This window comes from Cetorhinus maximus, chromosome 1 (genome assembly GCF_964194155.1).
Source record: "Cetorhinus maximus chromosome 1, sCetMax3.hap1.1, whole genome shotgun sequence".
Taxonomy (NCBI): Eukaryota; Metazoa; Chordata; class Chondrichthyes; order Lamniformes; family Cetorhinidae; genus Cetorhinus; species Cetorhinus maximus.
Genome location: NC_135879.1, coordinates 213,414,191 through 213,428,628, shown reverse-complemented (window position 1 = coordinate 213,428,628; position 14,438 = coordinate 213,414,191).

Genomic DNA, 14,438 nt, shown 5'->3' with positions numbered 1-14,438 from the left:
CCCGTAACCTTTGATCCCCTTACCAATCAAGAACCTATCTATCTCGGTCTTAAATACACTCAATGACCTGGCCTCCACAGCCTTCTGCCATAGATTCACCACTCTCTGGCTAAAGAAGTTTCTCCTCATCTCTGTTCTAAAAGGTCTTCCCTTTACTCTGAGGCTGTGCCCTCGGGTCCTAGTCTCTCCCACTAATGGAAACATCTTCCCCACGTCCACTCTATCCAGGCCTTTCAGTATTCTGTAAGTTTCAATCAGATCCTCCCTCATCCTTCTAAACTCCATCGAGTATAGACCCAGAGTCCTCAAACACTCCTCATATGTTAAGCCTTTCATTCCTGGGATCATTCTCGTGAACCTCCTCTGGACCCTTTCCAGGGCTAGCACATCCTTCCTGAGATACGGGGCCCAGAATTGCTCACAATATTTTAAATGTGGTCTGACCAGAGCCTTATAAAGCCTCAGCAGCACATCCCTGCTTTTCTTTACTAGTCCTCTCGAAATAAATGCCAACATTGCATTTGCCTTCCCAACTACCGACTCAACCTGCAAGTTAACCTTAAGAGAATCCTGGACTAGGACTCCCAAGTCCCTTTGCACTCCAGATTTCTGAATTCTCTCCCCATTTAAAAAATAGTCTATGCTTCTATTCTTCCTACCAAAGTGCATGACCTCACACTTGCCCACGTTGCATTCCATCTGCCACTTCTTTGCCCATTCTCCTAACCTGTCTAAATCCTTCTGCAGCCTCCCTGCCTCCTCAATACTACCAGTCCCTCCACCTATCTTTGTATCATCTGCAAACTTAGCCAGAATGCCCTCAGTTCCTTCATCTAGATCATTAATGTATAAAGTGAAAAGTTCCCTTTTATGTTAGCTGCCAGATTCTTTTCATAATGTCTCTTTGCTTCTCTTATTTGCTTTTTCAATTCCCCTATACTCACCCTGGTTCTTGGTTTATATTGTCCACCTGACATCTGTCAGGAGCACACTTGTTCTCCTTTATCTTAATCCCTATATCTTTCGTCATCCAGGGAGTTCTGGATTTGTTTTGGTCTACCTTTTTCCTTCATGGGAATCCACCCCCTTTGAAGTCCGCTTTACCCTGTTAATTATTCTTTCTCTGGATTGTTATTTGTCCTTTCTATAGTCAACCTAAACCTTATGATACAATGATCACTGCCCTCTAAATGCTCCCTTACTGACAGCTGATCCACTTGGCCCACCTCATTCTCAAGAACCAGGTCTGGCAGTGCCTCCTTTCTCATTGGACTGGAAACATACCGCTGAAGAAAACTTTCTTGATCTCACTCTAAGAAGTCTTGCTCCTCCTTTCCCTTTGCACTACAACTATCTCGGTCTGTGGCCAGGATTTTCTGGTCCTGCCAGCAGTGGGCATTGTCGCAGGCCGGATGGGAAAATTTGGAGCGGGCAGGACCAGAAAATCCCAGCTTATGTTGGGATAATTAAAGGCCCCCGTTATAACTGCTCTATAATTCTTGCACCGCTGTAATTTTCTTTATTTTTTGTAGCCATCGCTGGCAAGGCCAGCATTTATTGCCCATCCTGAATTGCCCTTGATTAGGGCCAGAACTCAGTAGTGGACGCTGCTGGGACTGCAAATAGGTCCACAGATGAAGAGGGCATGGCCTCCAGATACAGGTGAGTCCTGGGTTTCAGATGGGGAAGGATCGGGGAGCCTGTGGAAGGGGTGGAGGAATTGGGTTTTGGAGGCCAGGTGAGGAGGAACAAAGTTGGGGGGGGGGTGGGCGCGGTAACAGCTTGGGTGGGGTTCCCCCGATGTGCACAGAGTCCCCCTTCCTTCCCATCTTTTAAACTGCAGTTTGCCTAAAAGAATGGTCTACCCACTGCTGCCCGCCTGTGCACGCCAAACATATTATGGCGTGGGCAGCGTAATATTTGGGTCAGTTGGTTTGGTAACAAGCTCAATTGTCTGTTAATTATTTATTTTAAAATGGCAGGAGGCGGCGTGTCGATTTTGGTGTCTGCCTGTCTACCCTATTACAGGGACGATAATTACATGCCACCTCCACCGCCACCTCCCACCTCCCCCACCGCCATCCCCAAGGTCAGGCCTGAAAATTCCACATGGCAACCTGCGCCTGTAACTCACCAGCCTTATTTGCCACATTCTGCACATTCACATACATGCCCAGTAACCCTGATTTAGACTTTATTACTTTCTCCCTTATTTTGAACTCACTGAATAACTTACTATTTCCTACTCGAGTGCGATCTATCATTCCCATTGCTCTGTGCACCCTGATATTACCTCCTGGTTTCCACACTGCTGCCAAGTTAGTTTAAACCCTCCACAATAGCACTAGCAAATCAAGGAACTCAGCCCCAACTCTGTCATAAGAACATAAGAACTAGGAGCAGGAGTAGGCAATTCAGCCCCTCAAGCCTGCCCCACCATTCATTACAATCATGGATGATCTCATTTTGGCCTCAACTCCAATTTCCCGCCCTCTCCCCATAACCTTTCAACCCATTACTAATTAAAAATCTGTCTATCTCCTCCTTAAATTTATTCAGTGTCCCGGCATCCACTGCACTCTGAGGTAGTGAATTCCACAGATTCACCACCCTTTGAGAAAAGTAATTCCTCCTCATCTCTGATTTAAATTTACCACCCCTTAGCCGAAAACTATGGCCTCTCGTTCTAGAATGCCCCAGAAGGGGAAACATCCGCTCCACGTCTACTTTGTCCATCCCCTTTAGCATCTTATATATCTCAATTAGATCTCCTCTCATCCTTCTAAACTCTAGTGAATATAGGCCTAAACTGCTCAATCTCTCCTCATAAGACAAGCCACGCATCTCTGGAATCAATCTAGTGAACCTCGTCTGAACAACTTCCAGTGCAACTACATTCTTCCTCAAGTAAGCAGACCAAAACTGTGCACAGTACTCAAGGTGAGGTCTCATCAATGCATTGTACAGTTGCAACAACACTTCCCTATTTTTATACTCTATTCTTTTTGCAATAAATGCCAAAATTCCATTTGCCTTCCTTATTACCTGCTGTACCTGCATACTAGCGTTCAGCGATTCATGCACGAGAACACCCAGATCCCTCTGCACTGAAGCATTCTGAAGTTTCTCTCCATTTAAATAACAAGTCGCCTTTTTATTCTTCCGACCAAAATGGTTAACCTCACACTTGTCCACGTTAAACTCCATCTGCCAAATTTTGGCCCATTCACCTAACCTGTCCATATCCAGTTGTAAATTTCTTATTTCTTCATTGCAACTTACTTTCCCACCTATTTTGGTGTCATCTGCAAATTTAGCTATAGTACCTTCTATCCCTGAATCCAAGTCATTAATATAGATTGTAAATAGTTGGGGCCCAAGGGCCGAACCCTGTGGCACCCTACTAGTTACACCTTGCCATCCAGAAAAAGACCCATTTATCCTGACTCACTGCTTTCTGTTGGTTAGCCAATCCTCTATCCAAGCTAATATATTACCCCTAACTCCGTGTGATCTTATCTTGTGTATTAATCTTTTGTTCAGCACCTTATCAAAGGCCTTCTGGAAGTCTAGATATACTACATCTATAGGATCCCCATTATCCACTTTGCTTGTCACATCTTCAAAGAACTCTAGCAAATTAGTCAAACACAATTTACTCTTCATAAAACCATGCTGACTTTGATGGATTGCATTTTGACTTTCCAAATGCCCCAGTTTCCTTAATTATGGATTCCAACAATTTCCCAACGACAGACGTTAAACTAATTGGTCTATAGTTTCCTACTTTCTGCCTCCCCCCCACTTTTTGAATAAGTGCATTATATTAACATTTTTCCAATCCACTGGAACCTTTCCAGAATCCAGGGAATTTTGGAATATTATAGCCAATGCATCCACTATCTCCACTGCCACTTCATTTAAGACCCTGGGATGTAGGCCATCAGGTCCAGGGGACTTGTAACCCTTTAATCCCAATAGTTTGCTCAGTACTTTTCTCTAGCAATGGTGATTGTTCTAAGTTCCTCCTTCTCTATATCCTCTGCACTACCTGTTACTATTGGGGTGGTACTAGTGTCCTCCACTATGAAAACTGAGGAAAAATATTGATTAAGCATCACTGCCTTTTCTGCGTTCCCCACTATTAACTCCCCAGTCTTATCTTCCAAGGGAGCACTTTTGCTACTCTCTTTCCTTTTAAAAACTTGTAGAAGCTTTTGCTATCAGTTTTTACATTTTGCACTAGTTTTCTTTCATAATTTACCTTTGCTTTTTTTATTTTTTTTTTAGTAACCCTTTGTTGATCTTTAAAAGTTTCCCAATCTTCAAGCCTGCCACTGACCTTTGCAATTTGGTATGCCTTAGTTTTTGTCTTTAAGTTATCTTTAACTTCCTTGCTTAGCCATGGATGCTTTTTCCTCCTCTTACCATCTTTCTTCCTCATTGGGATATATTTTACTTGGGAGGAATTGAATATCTCCTTAAATATATGCCACTGTTCATCAGCTGTCCTACCTTGTAGTCTTCCTGCCCAGTCCACTAGGGCCAAATCTGCGGTCATACCTATGTAGTTACCTTTGTTTAACTCCAGAACACTAGTATGGGACTCAAGTTTCTCGCTCTCAAACTGAACTTGAAATTCTAGCATGCTATGATCACTCTTCCCTAGAGGATCCTTTACTATGAGATCATTAGTTTTATTCCGAATGCTACATGCATTCAGAAACAAAGCCTTTAAGTTTGCCCGATTGTCAATTTTCCCGACTCTTATATGATTTTTTGGTGCAACATGGCGTTCACACACTCTGTCCCTTCCTTTCACTTTTTGTAGCAATCAGCATCATCATTAACCTACACTCTTACCCTCTCCTTAAACTTTGATTTTTTATATTTCCAAGCAACTGAACCCTCCCCCCAACTATTTAGTTTAAAGCCCTATCGACAACCCTAGTTATGCGATTCGCCAGAACACTGGTCCCAGCATGATTCAAGTGGACCCCGTCTGAATGGAATAGCCCCCTCTTTCCCCAGTACTGGTGCCAATGTCCCATGAATTTGAACCCATCGGGTCATGTGTAACCTATCCGGCCTTTACAGGTCCCATTTTGCCCAGATCTGATCCCAATGTCCCAGATATCTGAAGCCCTCCCTCCTGCACCATCTTTCCAGCCAAGCATTCATCTGCTTTATCCTTCTGTTTCTGTCCTCGCTTGCACGTGGTACAGGGAGTAATCTGGAAATTACTACTTTTGGGGTCCAACTTACCTCCCTAAATTCTGACTGCAAGACAACATCCTTCTTTTTTCCTAAGTCGTTTGTACCTATGTGTACCATAACCACTGGCTATAATTTACCCTCCCCTCTCAGGGTGCTCTGCAGCCATTCAGTGACATCCTTGACCCTGGCACCACGGAGGCAACACACCATCCCGGATTCACATCAGTGGCCATAGAAATGTCTGTCTGATCCCTTAACAATCAAATCTCCAATCACTTGATTTTCCATTCTTCTTTGTGCTCCCCTGTATAGTTGAGCCAGCTTTGATGCTCCGAAAACCTGAGCTCGAGCTGCTGCAACTGACAACATAACCTGGATATGGTTATCCAGGACACAGGAAGCATCCTGGAGTTCCCACATGGCAGAGGATGTGCACTCTGGAGGTCAGAGCAGCTATGCCATTCATCTATTTATTAGATAATAAATCTCGCTGCTAATATTAAATCCTAATTCTACTAATCAGCCTTACTGAAAACAAGAGAAGATTTGCAGTAGCTGCTCACTTCCCTCCTGTTGACATCACTTAAGATCATAAGACTATAAGATATAGGAGCAGAAGTAGATCATTTGGCCCATCGAGTCTGCTCCACCATTCAATAACGTCACGGCTGATCTGATAATCCTCAAATCCACTTTCCTGCCTTTTCCCCATAACCCTTGATTCCCTTACTGATTAAAAACCCCGGAGAGGGTAGTCAATGACCATCTCCAACATGAGAGAATTCAAACATCATCCCATGATGTTCAATGGCAATGCCAACATTGAATCCCCCACCATCAACAACCTAGGGGTTATCATTAACCAGAAACTGAACTGGACTAGCCATATAGATACTGTGCCTAAAAGAGCAGGTCAGAGGCTAGGAATTGTGTGACAAGTAACTCACCTCCTGAATCCCCTAAGCCTGTCCACCATCTACAAGGCACAAGCCAGGAGTGTGATGGAAGATTCCCCACTTGCCTGGATGAGTGCAGCTCCCACAACACCCAAGAAGCTCGACACCATCCAGGACAAAGCAGCCCGCTTGATTGGCACCACATCCAAAAACATTCACTTCCTCCACTATCGATGCACAGTAGCAGCAGTGTGTACCATCTACAAGATGCACAGCAGGAATTCACCAAGGCTCGTTTGGCAGCACCTTCCAAACCCATGACCACTACCACCTAGAAGGACAAGGGCAACAGATAATGGGAACACCACCACCTGGAAGTTCCCCTCCAAGTCACTCATCATCCTGACTTGGAAATATATCGCCGTTCCTTCACTGCTGCTGGGTCAAAATCCTGGAACTCCCTTCCTAAGAGCACTCTGGGTGTACCTACACCACATGGACTGCAGCGGTTCAAGAAGGCAGCTCACCACCACCTTGGGCAATAAATGCTGGCCCAGCTAGCAAAGCCCACATCCCGTAAAAGAATGAAAAAAAGAAGAAATTCCTCTTCATCTCTGTTTTAAATGGGTGCCCCCTTACTCTGATTATGCCCTCTGGTCCTAGACTCTCCCACATGGGGAACCAACCTCTCAGCACCTTCCCTGGCAAGCCCTCTAAGAATCTTATATGTTTCAATAAGGTCGCCTCTCATTCATCTAAACTCCAATGGGTACAGGTCCAACCTACTCAACCTCTCCTCATAAGAAAATACCTCCATACCCGGGGGACCAAAATTGTTCATAGTGCTCTAGATGTGGTCTAACTAGTTCCTTGTACAGTTTTGGCAAGGCTTCCATATTTGTATACTCCATTCCCTTGGAAATAAAGGCCAACATTCCATTTGCCTTCCCAATTACCTGTTGAACTTGTATGTTAGCTTTTTGGGATTCATGCACAAGGACTCCCAAATCCCTCTGTGCTGCAGCCATCTGGAGTCTTTCTCTATTTAAATAATATTCAGCTCCTCTATTCTTCCTGCCAAAGTGCATAACCTTACATTTTCCCACATTATGTTCCATCTGCCAAGTTTTTGCCCATTCACTTAACCTGTCTGTATCCCTCTCTAGACTCCTTGTGTCATCCTCACCACTTGCCTTCCCACCAATTTTTGTGTCATCCGCAAACTTGGCAATAGTACATTCACTTCCCTCATCTGTCATTAATATATATTGTAAATAATTGAGGCCCCAGCACTGATTCCTGTGGCACTTTACTAGTTACAGGCTACCATTCCGAAAATGCCCCCCTTATCCCAACTCTCCGACTTCTATTAGTTGCCCAATCCTCTATCCACACTAATATACTACCCCCTACACCATGGGCTTTTATCTTATTAAGTAGCCTTATGTGCAGTGCCTTACTGAATGCCTTTTGGAAATCCAAATATATTACATCTATTGTTTCCCCTTTATCTATCCTGCTTGTTACCTCCTCAAAGAATTCTAATAAATTTGTTAGGCATGATTTCCTCTTCATGAAGCCATGCTGACTCTGCTTGATTAGATTATGTATTACTAAATGCTCTGCTATTATGTCCTTTATAATAGACTCCAACATTTTCCTAATGACAGATGTTAAGCTAACTGGCCTATAGTTACCTGTTTTTTGTCTCCTCTTTTTGAATAAGAGCGTTACATTGGCTGTGCTCCAATCCCCTGGGAATTTACCAGAATCTAAGGATTCTTGGAAGATTATTACCAATGCATCCACTATCTTTGTAGCTACTTCCTTTAATATCCTAGGATGCAACCCATCAGGTCCAGGGAGTTATCAGCCTTTAGCCCCATTAGTTTCCCTGGTACTTTTTCTCTAGTGATAGTTGTTGTGTTTATTTCCTTCCCACTTTTGCCCCGATTATTTAGTATTTTTGGAATGCTATTAGCATCTTCTACAGTGAAGACTGAAGCAAAGTATTTATTCAACTCCTCTGCCATTTCCCGGTTCCCTATTATTATTTCCCCAGCCTCATTCTCTGAGGGGCCTCTGTTCACTTTGGCCTCTCTCTCCCTTTTTATATATTTAAAGGAGCTCTTACTGTCCGTTTTTATATTACTTGCTAGTTTACCCTCAAAGTTTATTTTCTCCCTCTTTATTTTTTTGGCCATCTTTTGTTGGTTTTTAAAACTTTCCCAATCCTCTGGCTTACCACTAATATTTGCCACATTGTATGTTTTTTCTTCCAATTTGATACTGTCCTTAACTTCCTTGGTTAACCCTGGTTGGTTTATCCCCTTCCTTGAATCCTTCTGGGATATATCTTTGTTGAGTCATGAACTATTTTCTTAAACATCTGCCATTGTTCATCAACTGTCTTTTCTGCTAAAATCCTATCCCAGTCCACTCCAGCCAACTCTGCCCTCATTCCTTTGTAATTACCCTTATTTAAGTTTAGCACAGTTGTTTCTGACCCAAGCTTCTCACTCTCAAATTGAATGCTAAATTCTACCAAATTATGGTCACTGTTTCCTGGGGGATCCTTTACTTTGGGATCATTTATTAAACCTGCCTCATTACACATTACCGGATCCGAAATAGCCTGATCCCTGGTTGGATTCACAACATGTTGTTCTAAGAAACTGTGCTGAGTATACTCTATGAATTCTTGCTCGTTTCTACCTCTGCCAATTTGATTTTCCCAATCTATATGAAGGTTAAAGTCACCCACGATTAATGTACTGCCTTTTTTACATGCTCTCATTATCTCCTGATTTATTCTCTGTCCCACAGTGTAGCTACTGTCAGGGGGCCAATAGACTACTCCCACCAGTATCTTCTTCCCCTTGTTATTTCTTACCTCCACCCATATGCAGTCTACATCTTCTGATCCTAGATCATTTCTTGCTATTGTACCTATTCCATCTTGCACTAACAAAGCTACCCCACCACCCTATCTTTCCTGCCTGTCCTTTCGAAAAGTCACATACCCCTGAATATTTAGTTCCCAGCTTTGGTCTCCTTGTAACCATGTCTCTGCAATGACTACAAGATCATACCCATTAACCTTCATTTGTGCCGTTAATTCATTTATTTTGTTCCAAATACTACGTGCATTTAAGTAAAGAGCCAGTAATTTTGCCTTTTTACCATTTTTCCCCCTTTGACCCTATTTGCTGCTTTTTTAATGTTTGTACACTCTGTCCTTCCTGTCACACTCTGGGTATCATTAGCTAAATAGCTGCCCTGCAAGGATGCCATATCCTTTTGCTTTGTAAGCCTACGTATCGCCTTTCCAGGTCCCTCCCCCCTCTATTCAGTTTAAAGCGCTCTCTACAGCCCCAGTTATTTGATTCGCCAGGACACTGGTCCCAGCATGGTTCAAGTGAAGCCCGTCCCACAGGAACAGCTCCCTTCTACCCCAGTACTGGGGCCAGTGCCCCATGAACTGAAACCCAACCCTCCCACACCAATCTCTGAACCACGCATTTAACTCCTTGACTTTATTTCCCTTATGCCAGTTTGTCCATGGCTCAGGTAGCAATCCCAAGATTATTACCTTGGAGGTTCTTCTTTTTAATTTAGTTCCTAACTGTTCAAATTCTTAAATATAAGGAAGCTAACTGAATGCTTAACTTACAGTTTTTAAGGGTTTTTTAAATCTACCAGTTGCTTAGACTCAATTTCTAGCTTTGAACAAAGGAAAAACAGCAGCAATAGTCAACAGCCAGTCAACTCTTGGCTTTCCTGTGATAGCACTGTTTCTTTTTTTTTCACTTTTTAATCAAACTTGATTCCTCCCAGGATTGCTGCTGCTGGTCTGCTGTCTCCTCAGGTAAGTGATAGGCCCTGATCCTGGGCCTCAATTTATCTTCTTCCCAGTTCTCCCAGGTCCACGACTACTGTCTCCTCAGGTGAGTGAAAGGCCACGATTCTAGGCCTCAACTTATCTTCTTCCTGGTATTCTTTATTCCTACCAGGCCCACTGTTGCGGCTGTGTCCTCAGGTAAGTGATAGGCCTCGAGATAAATGCTCTTTATTTCTTTTTTAATATATACTCTTGTGTACAATGGTAAGTTCCAGAAGGATTGTACCATTACTGAAATTTAGAGGGAGATTCTGGAGAAAAGTCACAATTGTACACATTTTCGTTTAAAGAAAACCTCTTTCTAACACTGAATACAGTTGCAGAGATATTTGATAGAGAAAGAAAGATCAAATTCATTTAAACTTTGAATTTTTATACATTTCTTAGCCATTGTTGTAAAAACACACACTCTGTACAGATCAATGGTAACCATGAAGGAAAAAACAGTAAAAACTGGGAAATAGGAATGCTGGTCTGAACTGGTCTTGTATACCGTAAAATAAAAAAACAGTAAAAACTGGGAAACAAGAGTACTGGTCCGAACTGTTTTTTCCTTCTGGTAAAGCTGCTTTCACATATTACAGGCAAGTGCTTGTCTATTTATATAATGTGAAAAGAAACAAATGTATTTACTGATGGAGGTGCAGTGGGTAAGGAAAACGTCATAGGGTGAATTACAACTTTGGGAAGGGGAGGGTACAAAACGGTGAAATTCGATCAATGGAACAGAAAATCAGGCAGGCTGTATAATGGACTGGGGATCTCAGGAGGAGGCCGAGATGCATCATTCGCTCAGCACTTCTGACTGAAGATGGTTGCAAATGCTTCAGCCTTGTCTTTTGCACTGATGTGCTGGGCTCCCCTATTACTGAGAATGGGGATATCTATAGAGCCTCCTCCTCCAGTTGGTTGTTTGCCCACTACCATTCACAACTGGACGTGGCAAGACTGCAGAGCTTAGAGCTAATCTGTTGGTTCTGGGATCACTTATCTCTGTCTATCGCATGCTGCTTCTGCTGTCTGGCATGCATGTGCTGTTGCTTCACCAGGCTGACAGCTCATTTTTAGGTAAAAGAACAGAAAACACTGGAAAAACTCGGCAGGTCTGGCAGCACCTGTGGAGAGAGAAACAGAGTTAATGTTTCAAGTCAGTATGACTCTTCTTCAGAGCTAAAGAAAAGTAGAAATGTGATGGATTTTATACTGTTTAAGAGGGGGTGGAGCCCCTCTATACAGCCCCACTCAGGCCCCCTCCCACAACTCTTTTTTTGGTACATCTATGACTGCATCAGTGCCACTTCATGCTCTCGTCTGGACCGAGAAAAATTTATCGATTTTGCTTCCAATTTCCACCCATCTCTCAACTTCACATGGTCCATCTCCAACACTTCCCTTCCCTTCCTTGACCTCTCTTCTCCATTTCTGCTGATAGACTGTCTACCGATATTCATTATAAGCCCACCGACTCCCACAGTTACTTCGGCTATAGCTTCTCACACCCTGCTTCCTGTAAGGACTCCATCCCATTCTCCCAGTTCCTCCACCTCCATCACATCTGTTCCGATGATGCCACTTTCCAAAATGGCGCTTCTGATATGTCTTCCTTTCTCCTTAACTGAGGGTTTCCCCCACTGTGGTTGACAGGGCCCTCAACCGTGTCCGACCCATCTCCTGCGCCTCTGCCCTCAACCCATCCCCTCTCTCCCAGAGCCACGATAGGGTCCCCTCATCCTCACTTTTCACCCCACCAGCGTCCGCCATTTCTGCCAACTCCAGCATGATGCCACCACCAAAGACATCTGCCCTTCACCCCTCCCGTCAGCATTCTGTAGGGACCGGTCCCTCCGTGACACCCTGGTCCACTCCTCCATCACCCCCAACTCCTCATCCCCTTCCCACGGCCTCTTCCCATGCAGCCACAGAAGGTGCAACGTCTGTCCCTTTACCTCCTCCCCCCTCACCGTCCCAAACACTCTTATCAGGTGAAGCAGCACTTCACTTGCACCTCCTTCAATTTGGTGTGCTGTATTCACTGCTCCCAATGTGGTCTGCTCTACATAGGGGAGACCAAACGCAGACTGGGTGACCACTTTGCGGAACACCTTCACTCTGTCCGCAAGCATTACCAAAACCTTTCTGTCGCTTGCCATTTCAACTCACCATTCTGCTCTCATGCCCACATGTCCGTCCTTGGCCTGCTGCAATGCTCCATTGAAGCCCAACGCAGACTGGAAGAACAGCACCTCATCTTCCGTTTAGGCACTTTACAGCATTCTTGACTTAACATTGAGGTCAACAACTTGAAGTCATGAACTGTCTCCTCCATCCTCCTTTATTAATCCAATTTTTAATTTATTTTTACTATTTATTGTTCTTTTTTATCCCTTTTCCCCAACCCACCCCAAAGGGCCATCTCTCACTTGCTTCTATGTTGTGCTTTCACAGAGTACTGACCCTAGTTCGACCATTAACACATTCTGCTGTCTTACCTTTATGCCACTATCAGCACCTTGAACGCTCCCATTGTCTATTGTCTTGTGCCCGTGACATCCTTGTCAATCTCTCCTGAGCTCCCACCTATCTTTGACCTTCTACCTGCTCCAATATAAAATCCATCACGTTTCTACTTCTCTTTAGCTCTGAAGAAGAGTCATACGGACTCTAAACATTAACTCTGTTTCTCTCTCCACATATGCTGCCAGACCTGCTGAGCTTTTTCAGCATTTTCTATTTTTATTTCAGATTTCCAGCGTCCACAGTATTTTGCTTTTATTATTTTTAGGTATGCCTGGTGCAGCTCCTGGCATGCCCTCCTGCATTCTTCATTGAACCAGGGTTGATCACCCAGTTTGATGGTAATTTAAAAAAAAATTCGTTCATGGGATGGATGGGGGAGGAGGAGGGTGAGGGGCTAGGCTAACATATATTGCCTATGAGGAATGAGTGGCTTTCAGATGGTATTTAAGAGTCAACCACATTGTTTGTGGCCTGGAATCAGATGTAGGCCAGACCAGGTAAGGAATGGCAGATTTCCTTTCTCTAAAGGACATTAGTGAACTGGATGGGATTTTACAACATTCAGCAATGGTCTGGTTCAACATTCAGGCATTCCAGATTTTTTTTGTATTGAAGTCAAATTGGGGAGGTGGGATTCCGAGTCCCCAGAACATTACCCTGAGTCTCTGGATTACTAGTCCTGCGAAAATCCCACAATGCCACCACCTCCCCCACTGCTAGAGTGAGAGATATACCTGGCCATGAGGTTATAGGTTGTGGTTAAATACAACACTACCACTGCTGATGGGCCACAACACCTCATGGATACCCAGTTTTGAGTTGCTAGATCTGTGTGGGGTGAATGTTACTTGCCACTTATCAGCCCAAGCCTGAAATTTGTCCAGACCTTGCAGCATGTGAACACAGACCATTTGGGTTTTGAAATGCAATCATTACTAAGTGTCCTACCTGGCTTGCCATAGTCATGTGACTTGTGCCATGAGGGAATGTCTGGGGGCAGCCATGTTATATTCAGTTCAATATAGACATTGTACTAGACACACTGTAGTTTTTGAGCTTGTAACATGATGTCAGGAGTGGAGCTGAGATTGAGTTTTGAAAAGTTGGAAGAGAAGCCACAGCGACTGAAAGAGGAACACTGAAATGTTCCAACCTGCTAAAAGTTGCTGAAGCAAAAAAGTACAGACAAGGAAAAGCTAATACAAGCAAAAGGCTGCAAGTAAAATCCTTAGTGAGACAAAAATGGCTGTAAATTTTCCACTCCCAGCTCCTGTCAAAATAAAAGGAGATATGTGGCAGAACTGGCAATTTTTCCATTTGCTATGGCAAAACTACGAGATTGCAACAGATTTAATTAACAAGCCAGAGCCAACATGAGTAGCAACACTTTTAACACTGCTGGGGAGAGACTGCTACAAATTGTATTCCACTCTAAATTTATACGAAGAACAGAAAAAACAGGCTGCTGAAAATTTGAAAGCCTTGAAGGCACGCTTTGAACCCCAAGTGAATGTAACTTATGAGCGGTATGTGTTCAACATTAGGGCTCAAGGTAACAAAGAGTCCATTGATCAGTATGCGACTGCAGTAACACAGCTTGCAGAACCATGTGAATTTGAGCAACTAAAAAATGATCTCATTAAAGGTAGAACTTTCTTAGGCATAAAAGATCTGACAGTGAGAGCAAGTCTACTGAGAGAGGAAAAACTTACTCTCAAGAAAGCTATAGACGTGTGCTGAAATGCAGAGGTTGTAAAACATCAGCTAGAGCACATGTATGACAGAGCAGACCAGGAGATACGTTATGCTGAGAAACGTACCAGGCCAAAAGAGCAGAACAATCACGGACGAAGGGCAGGATGCAAGTATTGTAGCGGACATCATACAAAGGAAAAGAAGGATTGTTC